This window comes from Oncorhynchus kisutch, linkage group LG15, assembly GCF_002021735.2.
Source record: "Oncorhynchus kisutch isolate 150728-3 linkage group LG15, Okis_V2, whole genome shotgun sequence".
In the NCBI taxonomy this organism is placed as follows: domain Eukaryota; kingdom Metazoa; phylum Chordata; class Actinopteri; order Salmoniformes; family Salmonidae; genus Oncorhynchus; species Oncorhynchus kisutch.
Genome location: NC_034188.2, coordinates 48,876,025 through 48,889,472, shown reverse-complemented (window position 1 = coordinate 48,889,472; position 13,448 = coordinate 48,876,025). Strand labels below are relative to the sequence as shown.

Here is a 13,448-nt window from a genome sequence, read left to right as displayed (position 1 = left end):
GCTAAAATTCACTATATGAAGACAGATAGAGGCAGTGTATCAGCCTGCAAAATACGCATCTAATGACTATGCAGAAAGGGGACTTCATATGGCTGCAAGCCCTAGTGGTTTGTTGCACCACATTTACATAGTAGCTTGTGTTATTATTGATAATGTTCCAGTCCCAATAGGAAGCAGCCACTCAAATATTTCCATTGAAGTCTCCGGGGCCCAGATCTCTTCTCTCTCTCTATCTGTGTAGTCTGTTTCTCTTTATCTCTCTCTTTCTGTATCTCTCTCTCTCTCTTCCTCTAACTCATTCTCTCTCTCTCTCTCTACCTCTCTACCTCATTCTCTCGCTCTACCTCTCTCTACCTCATTCTCTCTCTCTCTCTCGCTCTCTCTCTCTCTCTCTCTCTCTCGTGCGACTTTTTATGTGTAGCACAACACAAATGGCTGCTTGCAAACTACATATGCCCAAAAAATACATAAAACGTCATTATTGTGGTATCTAGCAGTTGTGACATTTTATTTAAAGCTGTTAAATATATTCTAAATGCTTTATGAGAGAGTTCATGCAAAGTGTGCGTCCATGAAATATGGGCAGGCCAATAACATTTCCTGACAGTGCAGCAGAAAGACAGATGGACTGCTGGACTGAAGATGTAGAAATGAGTCTCTTCGGAGAACTGCATTATTATATGTCACACCGTAGCAACTGCCTATATAAGACACACTACAGACCCTACAGTCCCTTGTGACTAGACAGGCAGGCTTCGAGCCAAACGATATGGCGAGTATCAGTGCATCAAAACTGCCTGGAGAGACTTTGCAGCTGTGTCCGTTATTAAATAAGGAGTTGAATGTCCGTCGGGCAGGCAGATTGAACTGTTCAATAGTAATATAGTGAGAAATAATGACGATCCTTACATTCAATTCCAGGCATGATTTTGCTGGTTTGTACAAAAGAAGAAATCAATTTTAATATGCAAAAGTAGAGGCTTGGGGAGGTCTAATGGTCTAAGCAGCTGCCTCTGGAGCACATGTACAAAGTACAGCTGCCAGCATGGCTTCAAATCCGACCCACTGCTCTTTCAGCAGTCTTTCACCTCTGTCTCTCTCTCTATCCAATAAACATACAAAATCCTTAAATATACAATACCGTTCAAAAGTTTGGGGTCACTTAGAAATGTCCTTGTTTTTGAAAGAAAAGTGATTTTTTTTGTCCAAAAGTTGAGAACTTGTGAGGCATCTGTTTCTCAAAATTAGACACTCTAATGTACTTGTTCTCTTGCTCAGTTGTGCACCGGGGCCTCCCACTCCTCTTTCTATTCTGGTTAGAGCCAATTTGCACTGTTCTGTGAAGGGAGTAGTACACAGCGTTGTAAGAGATCTTCAGTTTCTTGGCAATTTCTCGCATGGAATAGCCTTCATTTCTCAGAACAAGAATAGACTTACGATTTTCAGAAGAAAGTTCTTTGTTTCTAGACATTTTGAGCCTGTAATCGAACCCACAAATGCTGATGCTCCAGATACTCAACTAGACTAAAGAAGGACAGTTTTATTTCTTCTTTAATCAGAACAAACGTTTTCAGCTGTGCTAACAAAATTGCTAAAGAGTTTTCTAATGATCGTTTAGCCCTTTAAAATGATTAACTTGGATTAGCTAACACAACGTGCCATTGGAACACAGGAGTGATGGGTGCTGATAATAGGCCTCTGTACACCTACGTAGATATTCCATTAAAAATCTGCCGTTTCCAGCTATAATAGTCATTTACAACATTAACCATGTCTACACTGTATTTCCGATCAATTTGATGTTATTTTAATGGACAGAAAATGTGTTTTTCTTTCAAAAACAAGGACATTTCCAAGTGACCCCAAACTTTTGAACAGTAGTGTATGTATATATAAACAAATCATATAAAAATATATATAAATAAGGAGCTGATGCTTGAAATCAGTTGTTGTCGTGATTTAAAAAAAAACAGTTGTCATCTCATCAGCCCAAGTTAATAGAGGTTGTTGAAGGTAGTGCCTAGCTTTAATGGCAGCCCCATGGCACTATGGCCGGATGCTGCTTAGTGCCCATGGCCAGGGATGTAACTGGAAGACAGGCGGATTGATCGGAACACCGTTCTTCTCATGACAAGGACATTAAAAGCCATGAGGTGTTTCTGACCATGGTTGCGTCCCAAATGGCACCCTATTCCCTACATAGGGCATTACATAAGGAACATGGTGCCATTAGGGGTGCAACCCGTCGCTGTCCTCTCTGTCCTTTGCACCCCCTGGGAGATGGATGAATGTCATATATAAGAAATGGTTCCTTTCTCTCTTTTTTCTATATTTTCTATTGGCCGATTGTGATTGATTTGACAATCTGTTGGATCATGTGCTTGTTCTGACGTGAACATTTTAACATGTGATTGCTCTATAGTGCGCTTGCAGTGCTGCATACATAACAGTCCTGACAGCATTATGTCACCTATATAAAGAATGGCACGTATTATCTCAACTACCTCCTTGGTAATATGGCTGTAAGTATTTGGGCTTCTTGATGTACTGTCATCTGTATAGTATTTGATGTGATGACTGCCAAGCACAGTTACTGCAACTGTGGCGGAGCACATTTCTGTCACTGGAAGGAAAACATTGCATATTCATCATACTTACCAGTGGTATATAGTGCTTAAGTAAAAACTCTACTTTTTACTATGTACATTTTACCTGACACCCAAAAGTACATTTTGAATGCTTAGCCGGACAGGAAAATGGTCCAATTCACGCACTTGTCAAGACAACACACGGTCATCCCTTCTGCCTCAGATCTGGCGGACTCACTAAACACAAATGCATCTTTTGTAAATAATGTCTGAGTGTTGGAGTGTCCCGCTTGGTTATCCATAACTTCTAAAAACAAGAAAATAGTGCTGTCTGGTACGCTTAATATAAGGAATTTTAAATGATTTAGACTTTTACTTTACTTTTGATACTTAAGTATATTTGAGCAATTACATTTACTTTTGATACTTAAGTATATTTAGAACCAAATACTTTTAGACTTTTATTTTACTTGAGTAACTTTCTATTAAGGCCATCTATACTTTTACTCAAGTATGACAATTGGGTACTTTTCCACCACTGATACTTGCTATACTATTTAAAGACTCCATTCTACATGTTCTAATATTATATGCCAGTCATTGTATTTGTAGGCAAATGCAGCACTCCAGAAAGTTTATTTTAAAAAAGGACTTAAAGACGTCTCCTCATTTCACCTATTTATTTTCCTCCGGAAATGCGTTTTGTCTGTTACTGTATGCCTTCAACAGAGCATTAAAAAAGTGCCAAAGCCATTTTTATATTCAGGTGCCTAGGTGATAATTACAATTGCCCACACCTGTGGGAGGGCGGTACATAATGGTCATTTAAAAAAAGCATTTGAAAGTATTCAGACCCCTTGACTTTTTCCACGTTTGTTACGTTACAGCCTTATTCTAAAATTGATTAAACACAACATTTTCCTCTTCAATCTTCACACAATACCTCGTAACGAAGAAGTGGAAACAGGTTTTAGAAATGTTTTGAAATGTATAAAAAAAACAGAAATACCTTACTTACATATTGATCATCCTTGAGACGTTTCTACAATTTGATTGGAGTCGACCTGTGGTAAATTCAGTTGATTGGACATGTCAATATGCAATCCCACAGTTGTCAGAGCAAAAACCAAGCCATGAGGTCGAAGGAAATGTCTGTATAGCTCCGAGACAGGATTGTGTCGAGGAACAGATCTGGGGAAGGGTACCAAAACATTTCTGGGCCATTGAAGGTCCCCAAGAACACAGTGGCCTCCATCATTCTAAAATGGAAGAAGTTTGGAAGCACCAAGACTCTTCTAGAGCTGGCCGCCCGGCAAAACTGAGCAATCGGGGGAGAAGGGCCTTGGTCAGGGAGGTGACCAAGAACCCGATGGTCACTCTAATCAGAGCTCCAGAGTTCCTCTGTGGAGATGAGTGAACCTTCTGGAAGGACAACTATCTCTGCAGCACTCCATCAATCAGGCCTTTATGGTAGAGTGGCCAGACGGAAGTCACTCCTCAGTAAAAGGCACATGACAGCCTGCTAGGAGTTCACCAAAATGCACCTAAATGACTCTCAGACGATGAGAAACAAGATTCTCTGGTCTGATGAAACCAAGATTGAACTCTTTGGCCTGAATGCCAAGCGTCACGTCTGGAAGAAACCTGGCACCGTCTGGAAGAAACCTGGCACTGTCTGGAAGAAACCTGGCACCGTCTGGAAGACACCTGGCACCATCCCTTCTGTGAAGCATGGTGGTGGCAGCATCATGCTGTGGGAACGTTTTTCAGTGGCAGGGACTGGGAGACTAGTCAGGATTAAGGGAAAGATGAGCGGAGCAAAGTACAGAGAGATCCTTGATGAAAACCTCCTCCAGAGTGCTCAGGACCTCAGACTGGGGCAAAGGTTCAACTGCCAACAGGACAACGCCCCTAAGCACACAGCCAAGACAATGCAGGAGTGGCTTCGGAACAAGTCTCTGAATGTCCTTGAGTGGCACAGCCAGAGCCCAGACTTGAACCCAAGGTCTCTGGAGAGACCTGAAAATAGCTATGCAACAAAGTACTGAATAAAAAGTCTGAATAGTTATGTAAATGTGATATATATATATTTTTTTTTATAAATTTGCTAAAGTTTCCTAAAACCTGTTATTGCTTTGTCATTATGGGTTATTGTGTGTAGATTAATGAGGGGGGGAAAAAACGTTTTAATCCATTGTAGATCTTTGGTGCATTTAGTTACTTCCTATTGCAAAGTAAAGCCTACAAAAATAGATGCTTGGGGGAATAAAAAAATAGACATCTGGATAGAAAGATTGTAATTGAATTTAGGAATATATATATATATATATATAAGCATTCAAAATACAGCACAGCCATATAATCTACATGTAGGAACCTCTGTAATCCTATGGGATGGTAAAAAGCCTTTTACAGTAGGAGTGGCATATTAGAAAGCAATTGAAATCTTTAGAAAAAGGCTTTACCCGGTTCTTTAGAGAATACTTCCAGTTGCCTTACGTGTGTGTGTGTGTGTGTGTGTGCGTGCGCGTGCGCGTACGCGTGCGCGTGCGTGCGTGTGTGTGTGTGTGTGTGTGTGTGTGCGTGTGCGTGTGCGTGTGTGCGTGTGTGTGTGTGTGTGTGTGTGTGTGTGTGTGTGTGTGTGTGTGTGTGTGTGTGTGTGTGTGTGTGTGTACATGTGTTTGTTAACATGCATAAGTATGTGTGTGTTTTTTTTGTTTTAGACGTGTGGGAAAAGTACAGCCGACTGGAGCATGGTTCTCTAAAGGGGTTTTAGTCTGCACTTTTCAACTTTGTTGAAACACTCATCTGGTCCCTTTTAATCATATACTTTGGTAATACCTGGCATCGTTTGGTAAATATGCACTCTTATTTTCACATGAAATATGAAAGCTGACCTTGTGAACCAAGACACCCACTACCTGTAATTGTTGGCATTGTCTCTCAATTGTGGTGTGAATAGATCATTGGTCATGTTAAACTTGTTTCACACCTTTACTTGACAACTTAACTAGCTGAGTGTTGATAAACAACTTGCAGGCATCTCTATCATTGTCTGACTTAATACTATTTGGGACTCCTTAATTAACATATATTTAAAGATGCAATCGGTCCGTTTTTTCAAAATATTTGAATGTGTGTGATATCCATAGTTGGATAAATGAAAGGTCATGATTTATTTGCTTCATTTTGGATAGCCTATACATCTCCATAAAAAAATAGAGAGAGATTTTTCCCCACCAATAAGTCAGATTTGTCAGGCAGACTACATAAACTAAAGATAACTGTGTCATTTTAGGAGAAAAAGGCAGTTATGCTTTTTTTCAAAGGTTTAAGAACTAGCCCCGCCTTAATGATACACAGTCTGAATATCTGCTCCCAATAGTTGGAGCGACTGTTCCACTGTCAGTCTTGAAGGTTACCTCGTGCGTAGTGGGTAAACGGTGCGGAGAGGATACGGATATTTCGCTGCTCTCACACATAGGCTACACGCCATCAAAGAGGCTGAATTAAGATAGCCTGAATCTTAAGTAAAATATTTAAGTAAAAAAAAAATCTTGAGTAGGATATGATAAAACCCATGTTTTTGTGAAGAGCGTTCATCAGACCATATGGTAGTGCCTTTGGTGACACAACTTCTCCTTTGCTTCTGAACAGCCAGAGTCGGTGAACAATTTGAGAACAGTGAGCAAAATGTTCAAGCCAAACAGAGGACATCAAAAGCGGTGAATTTGGATATCGTTGGATTTAAAAGACGGATCCCTATAAGAGCAGTGATTCAATCAAACTTATGGCGTGAAGGTAAGAGCATATCTTGCTCTGACACCTAAACACAGGTATAATTCTCATTAAATTGACACGGTGTCCACATTGAAGAGTAGACATAGGCTACCCGATGCCTGCACTATGAAGGAAAGTGTAGACTAGATCCAGTTGCTTAAAGTGATATTTCAAGATCATAATATAGTTATTCGTTTTTTTTTGCATGTAGTGAATGATTCTCCCTCTTAAGTTTTCAATTAGTAACAATTTGCGCACGCCTGAATTTTATAAATTGATGAGGTATGGAGTCATTTATTATGTTAGACCATATGCTGTATAACAGTGATCATTTCATGATCAACTAAATTATGTGCTCCAGGCTATAACATTTCACGCGTGTGTTTGCATGCGTGCCTGCGTGCCTGCGTGCGTTATTATGTGTGTGCTTTTGCGAGTGTGCCTGCGTGCATAAATATGTATGAGTCTGCTTACTTAAGTTTGTGGCGTGTGTGTGCATACGTGCGTGCGTGCGTGCGTGCCTGCGAGCGAGCGCGCGTGTGTGTTTGTTTGTTTGAATGCTCTCTGCATCAATTTTCTGTAGATTTAGGGATCATTTCTGTGTAATATGTCACAGGTATAATACAGCATCATGACAAGGTTGCCTGTTGGTCTTCTTCAAAGGCCTCGACGAAAGGGCAAAGCAAACGGATGATTGTACACGCACTCACCACTAGTAAGCCATTTAAAGACTTATCGAATGTTTATGGTCAGCCCTGCTCCATATATGGTGTGTGTGTTTGTGATCCTATGAAGGAACTGCCTGTGCTTCTCATGCAGCTTCTTGTTCCTATCAACAGCCTCTGAGAATAGCAGCACCATCTTTAGTATTTCTTAAATGTGTTGCCTTAGCATATAATCTATTAGTATATACATTATACAGTAGGATATATCTAAATCAATGAGAGTTATACATGTATGGTGTTGTGTTTTGACTATACTCTATACTATACCACTTTTGTATTTGTGTTTATTATCTACTAGCCAAGGCAGCAGCTACTCTTTCTGGGGTCCATATAATGTACAATACATTTCACAACAGATTTCACAACACCGTTAAGTGTGTGTCCTCAGACCGCTACTCTACTACCACATATCTACAACACAAAATCCATGTGTACATGTGTGTAAGTGCGTATGTTATCGTGTGTGTATGCATGTGGCTGTGCCTGTGTGTATGTCTCTTCACAGTCCCCACTGTTCCATAAGGTGTATTTTGTAAAAATCTGATCTAGCTAAAACAGTGTTTTGTCCCTCACAAGTAAATGATTAGATGAGCAATTAAAAATAAGGTGTGATCCACAGCCGGCAGTCATACCCATGACCAAAGATGACAATGATAATGATGATAATAATTGTTATTTTCATGGTTGCTCATTTAATAATAAACTTTATTTTTTTGCACAAAATGCCGACAGGCTTTTGATACATATTTAAAACAATTACACAATTACTGAGAAATACCAATTAGCCTGAATGGTGCCAAAGGTTAAAATGACTCAATACTCTCCAACTGCAGAGGAACATCCTTAGATGCAAACTGCGGAAAGACGGGGAATAAATGTACAAACGGTGTGCTCTAATTACTTAAGCCACAGAAAATAACAACCATTACTGCTACTGGATTGCAGTGATTTTTGGTCTTAACAAGCTACGTTATGGTTCTTTTATGATTATTTCTGTTTGTGCTGTCCATTGCCTCGCATACTTGTAGGTCGGAAGCTTATAGCTCCATACCATCTCAATACGATCCTCTTAGCTCTCTGGTTACTCTGTACTGTATCTCACTCTTGTGCTGCTGATGGCAATCCAAGCTGCTGAAATTACCTGGGGGGGGGGGGGGCTGGGTTTGGGACACCCTGCGTATAGATGGCCTACCCTAGCTGTTTCTGAACGAGAATGTTCTACTTCTTAGAATCAATCTGCCATTGTTTACATGCTTGAGTCATGGTTGGTTTGTTTGGAGGTAGACTGTAGGCTTCAGCAGATGTCCCCCTGACAGATAGCTAGCTGTCTCCCATTATTTACGAAGAGCTCCATTGAATAGTTGAGACATCAACACACTTGTACTGTAGTCTGCCAATACACCATGGCTTATGTTATGCATACCTTCAGTTTCGATAACAACAACCTTAAAGTAATAGTACATTAAAGGCATAGTTTTCTGGTGTGGTAGTCATTATGTGACATTGAATGCTCATTTACATTGGGGTTTTCACATGTCAATCATTTAATTGTTTTGGAATTGGAATTTGTAACCAACAACTAGAATGATATGGTATAGCTAGAATGATATTCCCACTTCGAGTCCCTTTTTCGGAGTGTGTCAACTGCCAGACTTTTCTTGTGAGCAATAATCACTGAAAGGAAAGGAGATGGAGGAGGCAATTAAGTCCAACAACCTATAAAAGGTATGGTCCACTTATGATGGTGCAGATTACAGTCTTCTGGTGTATCTGGTCATTAAGGGGCTGTCGATGTCAACATAATGGAGGGGTGTAAAGTGTCCGACCAGGAATGAGCATGTTATGTATTTCACGGCATGTGTGATATGTTCAGACAAAGGAGACAAGGGGAGATGAGGGAGGATGCGAGGAGTATGCAATTGAGATCTTTCCATGATAACCTTCCCTACTGTGCAAATGCCTGTATAAATCTTCAGTTGGCCCTTAGTCCCTTTGAACTCTTATCCTAAGCTGATCAAAACGTCATACATCTTGCGTCACACTTGATTGAAATGTATCCTGACAAACCTTATTTAAACAAATGGTCCATGGTGAAATCCTCGCCTTATCGTAAGCAAGCAGTCTAGGTTATTTTGGGTGCTTAGAAGCAGAGATCCTTTCTCCCCCTCTATCTCTCTCTCATCCACTGCAGGATTATAAAGAGACAATGCTCCCCTGGGAGACGTTTTACTCCTTTAGTCAGAGTCAGGCTAAATTGTCAAAGCTCTCTCCACACACATATGCACACGCGTGCGCACAACCATGCTCACAGGCATACACACACATTCATGTGGATGTCCTCTATGGTTACTTCTGCATGGCAAGATGAAGTATCACAGGTACAGTAGTGGTACGTGGGTAAAATCACCAGGGAAGCCAAGCCAGGAAAAAAATATTTAATTCCATTGCTGTTTGCTCTATAACCTGTTAGTTCATATGCCGTGACACCATTATATACACAGTTGAAGTCGGGAAGTTTAAATACACTTAGGTTGGAGTCATTAAAACTCATTTTTCAACCACTCCACACATTTCTTGTTAACAAACTATATGGGAAGTCGGTTAGGACATCTACTTTGTGCATGACACAAGTATTTTTTCCAACAATTGTTTACAGACAGATTATTTCACTTAAAATTCAGTGTATCACAATTCCAGTGGGTCAGAAGTTTACATACACTAAGTTGACTGTGCCTTTAAACAGCTTGGAAAATTACAGAAAATAATGTAATGGCTTCTGATAGGCTAATTGACATAATTTGAGTCAATTGGAGGTGTACCTGTGGATGTATTTCAAGGCCTACCTTCAAACTCAGTGCCTCTTTGCTTGACATCCTGGGAAAGTAAAAAGACCTCAGAGCAATTTCCAAACACCTGAAGGTACCAGGTTCATCTGTACAAACAATAGTATGTGAGTATAAATATCATACCGCTCAGGAAGGAGACGCGTTCTGTCTCCTAGAGATGAACGTATTGGTGCGAAAAAAAGTGAAAATCAATCCCAGAACAACATCAAAGAACCTTGTGAAGATGCTGGATGAAACAGGTACAAAAGTATCTATATCCACAGTAAAACGAGTCCTATATCGACATAACCTGAAAGGCCACTCAGCAAGGAAGAATCCACTGCTCCAAAACCGCCATAAAAAAACCAGACTACGGTTTGCAACTGCACATAGGGAAGATCTTTCACGCCCTGGCCATAGAGGTTTTTATTCTCTATTTTGGTTAGGCCAGGGTGTGACTAGGGTGGGCATTTCTTTATTTCTATGTTTTCTATTTCTTAGTTTTTTTGCCGAGTGTGGTTCCCAATCAGAGGCAGCTGTTTATTTTTGTCTCTGATTGGGGATCACATATAAGTTGTCATTCTCCTTTTGGTGTTTGTGAGATCTTGTGTTTTGTTAGCTCTGTGAAGCCTGCAGAACGCGGCATTCTTTTGTTGTTTTGTTTGGTGTTCTGAGTAAATAAAGAATTATGAACACTTACCACGCTGCACCTTGGTCTCTTTCTGACGACAAACGTTACAAGATGGTACTTTTTGGAGAAATGTCCTCTGGTCTGATGAAACAAAAATAGAACTGTTTGGCCATAATGACCATCATTATGTTTGGAGGAAAAAGGGGGAGGCTTGCAAGCTGAAGAACACCATCCCAACCGGGAAGCACCTGGGGTGGCAGCATCATGTTGTGGGGGTGCTTTGCTACAGGAGGGACTGGTGCACTTCACAAAATAGATGGCATCATGAGGGTGGAAAATTACGTGGATGTATTGAAGCAACATCTCAAGACATCAGTCAGGAAGTTAAAGCTTGATCGCAAATGGGTCTTCCAAATGGACAATGACCCCAAGCATACTTCCAAAGTTGTGGCAAAATGGCTTAACGACAAAAAAGTAAAGGTATTAGAGTGGCCATCCCAGAGCCCTGACCTCAATCCTATAGAAAATGTGTGGGCAGAACTGAAAAAGCGTGTGCGAGCAAGGAGGCCGACAACCCTGACTACATCAGCTCTGTCAGGAGGAATGGGCCAAAATTCACCCAACTTATTGTGGGAAGCTTGTGGAAGGCTACCCGAAACGTTTGACCCAAGTTAAACAATTTAAAGGCAATCAAAACCAAATACTAATTGAGTGTATGTAAACTTCTGACCCACTGGGAATGTGATGAAAGAAATAAAAGCTGAAATATATAATTCTCTACTATTATTCTGACATTTCACATTCTTAAAATAAAGTGGCGATCCTAACTGACCTAGGACAGGGGATTTTTACTCGGATGAAATGTCAGGAATTGTAGAAAAACTGAGTTTAAATGTATTTGGTTAAGGTGTATGTAAACTTCTGACTTCAACTGTATATGCCAGTTCACAGGTAAAAGATGTACAAAAAGATACATGTTCGGCTCCACAAGTAACTACCTACAGGTTCCAGACAACGATTGTCCAAATGACTGACTATTGTGCACAGATTGACAACGAGAGGGGGAAGAAAGGAAGAGAGAAAGAAAGAAAGAAGAAAAGTGCTTGAGAGACATGAAATCTCTCAACAATTATCTCAGTGTGCGACATGTTCAGTCAAAGGACCATTAACTGTGAATGTGGTACTAGATTTGGGCGGGTCCCCTTAGACATTTAGTCAGAAATACTAGCTTTAGTTTAAGCCTTGGCGCAAACAGATGTTTGGGGACAATGACAGACCTGCGGTGTTTAGGGAACAACATTTTCCCAGCGTTGAAGTGCAGAACCTCTCTTTTTGTGATTGTAGTCGAGAAATTTTTCAAGAAGATCTAAATGTTAGACTACACAGTGTGGCTTAGAGTGTGTATAGTTTAAATAGCTTTTGAATTGCAGTTTGGAATTTTTCCCCAAACTGGTACCAAACCTTACTGTATAACCTTTACTGTTGGCTTTGATACAGTAATGGTCGAATCAAATAGGTTCTTACTAAAGGTTTACATCTGGAAATAGCATGTACCCATTTTTATCATAACGAGCATTCATTCATTAAAAGGTTTAGTGTTGTTAAATCAATAATATCTCTGTAATTACTTCTGTGTGTGATTCATAGTCTCTATAGGCTCTCCTTTCATCATTTTGTCCTTGTTCTCTCTCAGATTGAACCATCCTACACACAGTTTGAGTTTCAAGTTTCAAGTTTTAATGTCACAGGTACGGTGAAATGCCTTTCTTGCAAACTCAAAACCCAACAATGCAATAATCAATAACAATGTAATACTAGAAAAAAAACACACGAGAAATAAGAAGAAATATAAAGAACACAATAAGTAAGTAAGCATACTATATACAGGGTAGGGCTGACCCGTCCGTGCTTCTGCAATAGTCTTCAGTGTGCGCCGGTGAATTGGCACCTATGTTGCTATGTGCATGATATCAAAGTTAACCAGCATATTGGGATTGAGAGCAATGTGGCGGAGGCAGCAGCAGCAGAGACGGGGAAACAGCCCTTGCCTTAGCCTAATTGTCTAAGACAATTGAGTAGAGAGGAAACACCAACTTAATTAGATCTATAATCAATAGCCTCACTGTTAAATGTGGCTGGCTTTATAAATCATCCATATATATCAACAGAAATAAGACAGATCTCGCTTCTGTTGCCTGTTTGAGTGTTTGTTTAATAGCCTACTGATTCCGTGAGCACCAAGCCTTGTGCAACGGAAGAATGTCGAATTATGCAGTTTCACAGATTTGGTTGTTTTTAAATCTTCGCTACACTGTAATAAAGGCTTTCCAATTTTTTTTCCGTTAGAACAGACTGGTATTACTTACAATTGATTTAGTGTTGTTTACACTGTTCCAAACAGTCTAATTTTTTTGTAATCTCACAGCACCTGTTTGTCACACATAATATGCATCCTCCTTTTTCTTGATCTCCTTCTTATTGTTATTATTACAATTATTATTATGATCATCATTGTAATAATAAGTAATGTCTATTTATAGCAGCCTTGTATAACCCCCATTGAGCTTTTGGCCTAAGAGCTCGTCCTGTTTAGTCTTAATAGCGCAACTTCCTTAGGCCTATATTTCAAAATATAGGCTACTGTATCTATCAATCAACCAATCATTAATTAGTTCATGCAATCACACAGCATATGAGATATCCATGTTTTGAAATGCAATGAAGCATTTTAGTTTTAAAATTATATAACAAAGGGAGCTTTGAATAATTTGCCTGAACAAGAAATAAACCGCAGTTCGCAAATGCATGCAACTGTTTTTAGTCTGCTGTCATAAAGGCTTTATATATTTTTCATTAAAACAGACTCTCTGGTACACTTATTTATTTAGTGTTGTTTACA

The 13,448-nt window shown here is 39.8% G+C and overlaps 1 protein-coding gene across 4 annotated transcripts in view; it reads left to right on the top strand.

The window, feature by feature from the left end:
• The first annotated feature begins 5,966 nt into the window (after positions 1-5,966).
• Positions 5,967-13,448, top strand: part of drd2a (dopamine receptor D2a) — a 29,475-nt gene continuing 21,993 nt past the window's right edge. For 2 of the 4 annotated variants that reach the window (XM_031790418.1, XM_031790417.1), the window contains exon 1: positions 6,015-6,389. The gene's annotated coding sequence lies outside the window, so the exon portion shown is untranslated. Of the gene's footprint in view, positions 6,390-13,448 lie in introns of all 4 variants that reach the window. The other 2 variants (XM_020503684.2, XM_020503686.2) reach the window with 2 other exon arrangements.